Below are 9,733 nucleotides of genomic sequence, written 5' to 3' on the forward strand. Positions count from 1 at the left end.
TAGACATGCATCACGGCGCGCCTTTGCGTCAGACACCCTCCTTGGCCCCTGGGTTCAAAAGGGTCGTGGAACCCCAAGAACAAGGCCATGACCCGCCCCCATGAACCCATAATTTCTCTGGTTTTTTGTCAGCCAACTCAATGAAAACAATCCCAATTCAATTCTAAAACCACAATTTAATTCCCATAACAGATGAAACATATCCCCAGCAACTAAACCCAACTTAAAATCTGATTGAAAACTGATAAACCCAACATTTCAGCTACAAGCTCAAGAAAAACTTATCAGAACATTAACTTAAGCAGGGAATAAAGCTCTACCTCTGCTGTAAGTGATGCTCTCCTAGCAACAATTAGTCCTGAATCCTAACCCGAGCCTTCAATTCCCAAGTCTTCAGCCAAGAATCTCCTTAATTCCTCAAGAACTTCACTCACAATTGAGAGATAGGGAGAGAGAGAGAGAGAAGGAGTCGGTTGGGTGAGCTACTTCAAGTATTTCTTGTGTTTTCTTAAGGCTTAAGTTTACTTAAACTCATCCCGAGGCTCAGGGTACAAAAAACATCTCCAAGGGCAAAATGGTCAAAATGCCTGGTATTCCCTCCTAATCTCACTAATTCCAAATATATCCTTGATTATTCATTCCCATTAATTACCCGATAACCCAATACTATACTAAATACCTAAAATACCCCTTGACTCGCCCTGAGTTGGGTATTGAGTCCCGTTGTGACTTTCCCGCTAACTTGCTCCCTATGATCGTCTCGTGTCGAGTAACCCAAATAAACCCACATAATAATGTGTTCTCTCACATATATGCACATATATACAATTATGCCCATAACGGGCCAAATTACGAATATTGCCCTTCTAATAAGAAACTGGCCCACATGCATATTTAATATTCCTAAACATGCATAACTAGTTATATTATCATATAACTGACATAATCACATAACCATATGCAAATATATCATATAAACATATATTTCCATCCTGGCCCCCTAATCAAGACCCTAAGCCTTATTAGGTAATTTGAGACGTTACAACTATCCCCCCCTTATAGAAATGTTGTCCTCGAAATTTTACCTGAACAGATCAGTATACTGATTCTGCATATCTGCCTCCAGCTCCCAAGTCGCTTCCTCAACCTTGTTGTTCCTCCATAATACCTCAATTAAAGGTATAGTCTTGTTCCTCAGGACCTTGTCCTTCCTGTCTAAAATATGAATTGGATGTTCCTCATAGGTCAAATCTGTCTCCAGTTCCAGGTTCTCATAACTCAGTACAAGAGTCCCATCTGACACATACTTCCTCAGCATGGAAATATGGAATATATTGGGCATGCAAGATAGTGCAGGGGGTAAGGCCAACCTATAGGCCACCTAACCGATCCTCTCCAGGATCTCAAATGGTCCCACAAACCTAGGGCTTAATTTGCCCTTCTTCCCAAATCTCTTCATCCCTATCAGTGGTGAAAACCTAAGGAAGACATAGTCTCCCACCTAGAACTCCACGTTCCTCTGCCTGGGTCTGAATAACTCTTTTGTCTACTTTGATACGCGACCATTCGAGCTCTAATCTTTTCAATAGCCTCAGTGGTCCTTTGAACCGCCTCAGGACCCAAATATCTCCTCTCACCCATCTTATCCCTGTGAATGAGCGATCTACACTTCCTACCATACATCATCTCATAAGGTGCCACTCCAATAGTATATTGGTAGCTGTTGTTATAAGAAAACTCTATCAGACGCAAGTATTTACTCCATGACCCTTCAAAGTCCAATACACATGCTCTCAACATGTCTTCCAATATCTGGATAGTCCTCTCAGTCTGACCATCGGTCTGAGGATGATAAGTTTTACTGAACTTTAGTTATGTACCTATCTCCCTCTGTAAATTTCCCCAAAACATGGAAGTAAAAATAGGGTCCCTATCAGACACGATAGACCTCGGAGTCCCATGAAGGTGAACTATCTCTCTCATATATAGATTCGCATACTCGTCAACCGTGTAATTCATCTAAATTGGTAGAACATGAGCTGATTTCGTATACTGATCCACGATGACCGAAATCGAATCATGCTAGCACACTATCCTGGGCAATCCTACCACAAAATCCATCGTGATGTCCTCCCACATCCACTCTGGGATATCCAGAGGCTGCAACAGCCCTACTGGCCTCTGATGCTCTGCCTTGACCTGCTGACAGCTCAGGCACCTTGCCACATACTAAGTCACGTCTCTCTTCATCCCAGGCGAACAATATAAAACTTTTAAATCCTGGTACATCTTCGTGGTGCCATGATGTAGAGAATAAGGGGTAGTATGAGATTCATCCAAAATCTCTCGTCTAATCCCAGTGTCCATCGGAATGCAGATTGGATCCTTGTATCTCAACAAGCCCATGCTTGACACTATATAGTCCTTAGCTACCCTAGCTAGGACATCCCCTCTAATCTTCCCCAATAGTGGGTCATCTAACTTCCTTTCCTTAATCCTCTTCAAAAGAGTAGACTGTAGGGTGATGTTGGCTAACTGGCCACTACTAACTCAATTCCTTCTCTAGCCATATCGTCAGCTAACTCCCTTAATATTTACCTGGCACTATATAACTGTCCTGGACCCTTCCGGCTTAAGGCATCTGCTACCATGTTGGCCTTCCCAGGGTGATAGAGGATCTCACAATCATAATCCTTTACCAGCTCTAACCAATGTCTTTGCCTCATGTTCAGATCCTTTTGAGTGAAGAAGCATTTTAAACTTTTGTGGTCAGTATATATCTCACACTTCTCACCGTATAAGTAGTGTCGCCACACCTTCATTACAAAAACCACTGCTGCAAGTTCTAAATCATGTGTGGGGTATTTCTGCTTATACTCCTTCAGCTGGTGTAATGAATAGGCAATCACCTTCCCTGTCTGCAGAAGAACACAGCCCAGGCCCTGCCTCAAGGCGTCAAAATAAATCACAAACTTTTCTTGATCTATAGGAAGATGCAAAACTTGAGCGATGATCAAACTCTTCTTCAGCTTCTGGAAGTTGTCTTAACACTTTTCTGACCATATGAACTTCTGCTTCTTGCGTGTTAACTCTGTCAGTGATGATGCAATCTTAGAAAACCCCTCCACAAAGTGTCTGTAATACCCTACCAATCCCAAGAAACTTCTGATCTCTGATGCGTTCTTTGGTCTTGGCCAATCTCTGACCGCCTCAATCTTCGCTAGATTTACCATAATTCCATCCTTACTGATTATGTGACCTAGGAAAGTCACATGTGGCAACCAAAACTCACATTTCTTGAATTTTGCATACAACATGTGCGCTCTCAACCTCTATAGTACCATTCTGAGGTGTTTCTTGTGTTCTATCTCTGACTAAGAGTATATCAGTATATCAGTATATCATCAATAAATATGATCACAAACTATTCCAGGTAATCTTTGAACACTTTGTTCATCAGATCCATAAATATTGTTGGGGCATTAGTCAGTCCAAATGACATCACATAAAACTCATAATTCCTGTACCTAGTGCAAAAAGTTGTCTTCGGTATATCCTCCTCCCTGATCCTTAATTGGTGATAACCATATCAAATATCTATCTTGGAGAATATTGTTCTACCCTGCAACTGATCAAATAGGTCATAAATCCTTGGCAAAGGATACCTGTTCTTGATAGTCAACTTGTTTAGTTCTCTACAATCGATACACATCCTTAGAGAACCATTTTTCTTCTTCACAAAGAGAACTGGTGCGCCCCATGGCGAGAAACTGGGCCTGATAAAACCCAAGTCTAATAACTCATGTAGTTGAACCTTTAGTTCCTTCAGCTTAGCTGGAGCCATCCTGTAAGGTGCCCAAGACATCGGCTCTGTCCCTAGCACCAATTCAATCATGAACTCAATCTCCCTGTGTGGAGGTAACCCTGGCAGATCCTCTGGAAACACATCCAGAAACTCACAGACTAATCAGGCCTATCCTCGTCCCACGGCCACGACCTGAGTGGTATCCATCACGCTAGCTAAGAATCTTATGCATCCCCCCTGCAATAGGTCTCTAACTCTAAGTACATATATCATAGGTATACGGGCCCCATGCACAGTGCCAACAAAAATAAAGTGGTCCCCACGCTCGGGCTCAAAGGTTACCATCTTCTTCTTGCAATCTATCATTGCCTCATACTTCTCTAGCCAATCCATACCCAAAATTATATCAAAATCAGTCATCACCAGCTCCACCAAGTCAACTGATAATTCCCTGCCATCCAATGTAACTGGCAGTGATATAACCCATCTCCTGGAAACCACTAGCTCCCCAGTAGGCTTAGTACCAAACCCCACAGGATAAAAGTCACACGGTCTACATAATCCATCTATAATCCTACTAGCAACAAAAGAGTGTGTAGCACCCGAATCAATCAAAACAGTATAGAAGGTTCTAGCACTAGAAAGTTGACCTATAACCATCAAGGGACTAGCCTCGGCCTCTGCCTGGGTCAAGGTGAACACCCGAGCTGGCGTCAGGCTGTCCACCTTCTTAGGCTCTTTCTTTCTGGCTCTTGGGCAGCCTTCTACAAATGCCCTACACTGCCACAAACAAAACATGCCTTCCCCCGACATTCCCCAATATGGTGCCTCCTGCACTAGGTACACTCTGGGAATGCTCCCCAAGTCTCACCAACACCCTGGAGGACCATTTGTATGCCCCGTGGCCTCCTATCTGGCCCTGGAGCTGAAACTGTATCCGAAGTCTTCATCTTTTGGTCACTGGGGCCTTCGCCCCTACAAAAACCTACAAATGGAGGTCCCTACCTCCTAGAATCTCTTCTGGCCGCATTCTAACACCAGATCTTGCTCTCTGCGCTCTCGGATGTAAGCGCCTTCTCCACAGCCTGTGCATAGGTGGTCAATCCTGACATAGTAGTAATACAAACATACCAGGCTATCACAGGTTGTAGCCCCTGGAGAAACCTCTCTCTTCTGGTCCCATCAGTGGGCACCAGATCCTTGGCAAAATTTGCCAATCTATCAAACTTTAGGGCGTAATTAGTTACTGTCATGTTACCCTGAAGTAACTTGCTGAACTCTTCATCCTTCGAAGCTTTAACTACGTCATTGTAGTACTTCTCATTCAACAAAGTTCTGAACTCTTCCCATTCCATGGTGTTTACTGCTCTGGTCTGGGATACCACCTCCCACCATATTTGGGCATCCTCTCGAAACATGTAAGTGGCGCAAGCCACTCTCTCTGTAACGTCCTACGTTTCGGGTACCTTGAAACGACTCGGGTCGGGATTGTTTTCTCCGAGTTAAAAATATTATTTTAAATAATATTATATTTGTTTGGAATTTATTTCCTTGATTTATTGCTAGCCAAATTATGAATTTTGTGTTTAAAAGTCAAGATAAGACTTTCGGTCTTGGACCGACACAAAAACCCTAATCGGGTAAAAATCTCAAAAAATAAAATGAAAAACTATGGTAAATATATTTTGGACATAAAATGCATTCATAAAAATTAAATTTTGGTAAAAAATAATAACCTAAGAGAAAATGGAAATTTTAGGGCATTTGGTGTTAAATGCTTAATTTTACTGAATTAGGGAATTTTATTCCGTGAATGGACCATAGGATAAATTTTATTGTGTGATTAATTAAATTAAATGTGAGAGACATTTAATTTAATTATTATGTGTTAAGTTTTATTTTTTTTCTTTAAAAAAATATAATAATAACTTTATTATGAGTGAAAAAGGTTATAGAAAGTCAATTTAGATTTTTCTTCTTAGGAAATATTTATTAACCTTTATAAAAAAAATATAAATGCATAAATAGAAAGAGGTGGCCGGCCATGTGAGGTTTTAAATGGTGTGAACAAAATTAATTAAGTTTTAAATCTCATTTTAAATATTAGGGTAAATGGCAAGTGGATAGTAAAACATTCAAGTGTTTTAGGATATTTTAGAGTAGTCTAAACCCTTCTAACCCCCCAAATCCGAGCCCCTCTCTCGCACAATCACTCTCATCATTTTTTAAAACTATCTCTCAAGTTTTCTCTCCATCTTCAACCTCAAGAACACAAAGAAGGCTTGGAAGCCTAAGCTTTGGTCTAGGAAGGGTTTCCCTAAGGTAAAGTTTCAAAAAACTTGACTTTGTAAAAATTTTTACCATAGGTATTTCAATAGCCAACTATCTATGTTATTGGGGGGAGTTGTTTAAGGTATTGAAAGAGTTTTTAAGGACTCAAAGCTAATAGGAACATCAAAACCTAGAGCAAGAACAACAAGAGGTAAAAAGTTTACTTTTTATGGTTGTTATTGTATGGTATTTATTTTAAGCATTATTTTGCATATTTAATGCTTAAAGTTTCTTATTGGTGATTTAATAATACAATGGTAGTTGCTCTATAATTTTTATGATGCTTGTGTGTTGATTTTTGAAAATAGGGACCAAAATCCCTAAGGATTTTGGTGGGAACCCTAAAACAAAATACAAGTTTTGAGCTGTGAGTTCCAAGGGGTAAATCATCCACTGTATATTGATTTTGTAAAATTTAATTGTACTGTGATATTTTTTATATTGAGTACATAAAATTGAGCTTTTGAAACACTCAAAAATGTTTAAAAATGAGTGAATTATGCTATTTCAATGTTTAGGTTAAAAAAAACTATTTTTTCGTATTCTTAATTTCGGGACCAAGTTTGGAATCCATTGTATAGGGAAAATGAACCCAATTTTTTATAACATTTTGTGGACATATTATTGGCATAACATAGTATTCCACTGTAAAATTTGGTAAGAAAATACTGAACGGTTTAAAAGTTATTAAGTACCAAAGTTGGGAAAAATTAAGGACTTGAAAATAAGGTCATTTTTACCTCATTATTGGAAAATAATTTCACCAATAAAAAATGCTCCTTTTGACCTAAGATTTTTCAAAGACCTAAATGGCATACCAAAAATAGAATTGGGAAATTTCGGTAACAATTGGGTAAGTAAATTTCAAGTTATGACCTAACAAAGTATGTAGTTAAAAATGTGAAAAATAGGGTTTTCACACTTAGTGTAAAAATGAGATTTTAGAACTTAAGGTAAAAAGTAAAATTTTGCTTATTGCAAGATAAAAACTTGGTAAGTCTTGAAAACATATTTTGACCTAAAACCACTTTGAGTTAATGAGAATTATTTTTATTAAAGAATTTTTATTCTTTCTAAAAACAAAAGAATTAATTTATTAATAAGTTAATAAATAAAAAGAGGGTTTAAAACCCTATATTTTGAGAAAATAATTAAGTGAATTATTTTTCTAGTAAGTAAACTTGATTAATTGACTTCGGAAAAAAATTAACTAATAAAGATGGGAAATTTTTAACGGTTTTTCTAATTAAGATAAATTAGGCAATTTTCTAAAAATGGTGTTTCGAGATTAAAACCTTAAGAAAAATAAAAGGAAAATTGAGAGTTTATTTTCTTGAAAAATAATTAAGAAATTTAATAAGTATTTTCGGGATATAATACCGTCTAAAATCTTTTATATATTTTACCGACTGTTGAAAGTACAGGTTAATAGCAGAACTTTTAAAGAATAATATTTTTAGCGAATTGTGGGAAAATACTATTGTGATACCCGAGCCTAGGTATCGAGACCATAGGGTAAGTCTCCCCGAGACTTAGGGTTTAGTCTCAAATATTTCCTTAATGGGTTTAAAACCATATAAAGATTTTTAATCCTTTCGAATGATTTTTAATATGACCAAACTGCACAAAATAATATTAATGAATTATAAAGTACCATAATTAATCCGAGTCTATTGTATGGATAATTACAGTACTGGCTAAGCATAACTAGATTATACATTGGAGGGTGAAATCTTGCTGAGAGCAAAGGACTCCAAGTAGGTCAACTTCTATTGTATGGTTGCAACATGAAACGACTATTGTGTTGTATGTTAGTATATAGACACATGCACATATATACACTGTTGTAGAAAGTTTGCTTAGAGACGTTAGTCTAGTTGGTGTTGATTCAGAAAATATGACCGGTAGATATCTGTCATATTCTAGACGGCTGATTCCTGTCACACTGCTTGATTTTATTATGTCTAGTTCATTACTGTGACGAGTGGCCAAGAGGTGAGGATTGCTGGTTTAAACCTAGGGGCGCCAAAACAAATGGGACCTAGGGGCCCTAATGTACTTAATCAGTGAACGGTTAGATCCCGAGCAAGTGCTGTGATAAGTTATTCCCGGATAGTAGCCGTGAATATTGGCCATTTAGTGAGAGTGCCTAGAGATACTAGGGGTTTCCAAGTTTGAGTGAGGTTGAACACCCTAAGGGCAACTGTTCACCAACACCATTGATTAACATAGAAGTCTCTGTAAAACCGTGTAACTTTGATTACACTCTTGGATAAGTAGTGATGCCCTAGGTAACTTGATGGTTACCCTTGTGAAGGATTTACTCTTGGATAAGTAGCGATGCCCTAGGTAACATGATAGTTACCCTTGATGGAGATATTTATTGGCTAGATCTTAGTGTTGAGACTCGGTTCTCTCTTACAGATTAGCATTTATGCTGGAGCGCATGTTATGCTTGAATTTTTGGAAGTTGCCGAGCGTTGGTCTCGAATTATGTTGTGATATATTATATATGCTTGTTCTGGGATTTTCTGAGTGCATGAATTTATCTGTTTATATGAAATAATTTGTCATTGGTTATTAGGCATGACCATAAGTTTTCCAGGACACTTTTGTGTTCTTGAAATTGATTGTGTAGGGTCCGGATGGATCCGAAACTCTGATTCCGTGCATGCTTTTGTTTTAAAGTTGAACTTACAAAGCGTTTTCGCTTACCTAGTTGTTTCCTGATGTAGGTAAGAACAAGGGCAAGGCAGAGCAATGAGCGCTGGAGTCTACCTTGCGAATGTACATGTGGACCGACCTTTTGGGAAGCCGTTTTATTTTTGGAAATGTTCTACTATTTTCATAAACTAGGCTCACTCTACTCTTTATAAAATATGTTTGTATTAAATGTTAAGTATTGTAACGACCCAAATTCACTAATAAGGCTTAAGGGCCTTGATTAGTGTGCCAGGAGGGCATGATGAGAATTATGTGTGATGATTATGATTAAGATGCAAGATTATGATTTTAAGTATGTTATATGACTATGTGAATTATATTATGTGATAATTATGATGTGTGAATCGTACCACGTGGGTGCTGTGATACTAGTGTGATGCACGTGCCGAGACGGTCCTAGAAAGCTAGATAGTGGTAACTGGTAATTTGGTAACCTGTGTAACTATTAGTAACCATAGAGAGTAACAAGTTTTATGGGGAAAGTGGTAGAATTGCAAAGCTGGCGAAAAGACAAGTGTACCCTTGAGGCTTAGTTAGAAAAGGATATTTGAGGAAGGTTAAAAAGGTCTTTTGGCAGTAATATAGAGTCTTTGGCTGAGGGAAAAAGATATGTACGATTTATTATGCTAAGTAAAGCTGAAGTTAAGTCTTGGAAGGCTAGAAAGGTCAAGAAGGAAAGGGAGAATCAAGAACCTAAGAGGCAAGGTGGGAGAGGAACTGAGCTGAGTTCCTTGAGGCTAGAGAAGGGCTTAAGGAGGTGGAATCAAGCATATATTAAGGTTTATACTGAGGTAAGGGATTGGTCTCTGTTTTGTTAAGTTCTGAATTTGGTTTTTGAAAGAATTGAGAGATAGCCATGGTTTTTCTTGTATG

The sequence above is a fragment of the Humulus lupulus genome, chromosome 1 (genome assembly GCF_963169125.1).
Source record: "Humulus lupulus chromosome 1, drHumLupu1.1, whole genome shotgun sequence".
Lineage (NCBI taxonomy): Eukaryota > Viridiplantae > Streptophyta > Magnoliopsida > Rosales > Cannabaceae > Humulus > Humulus lupulus.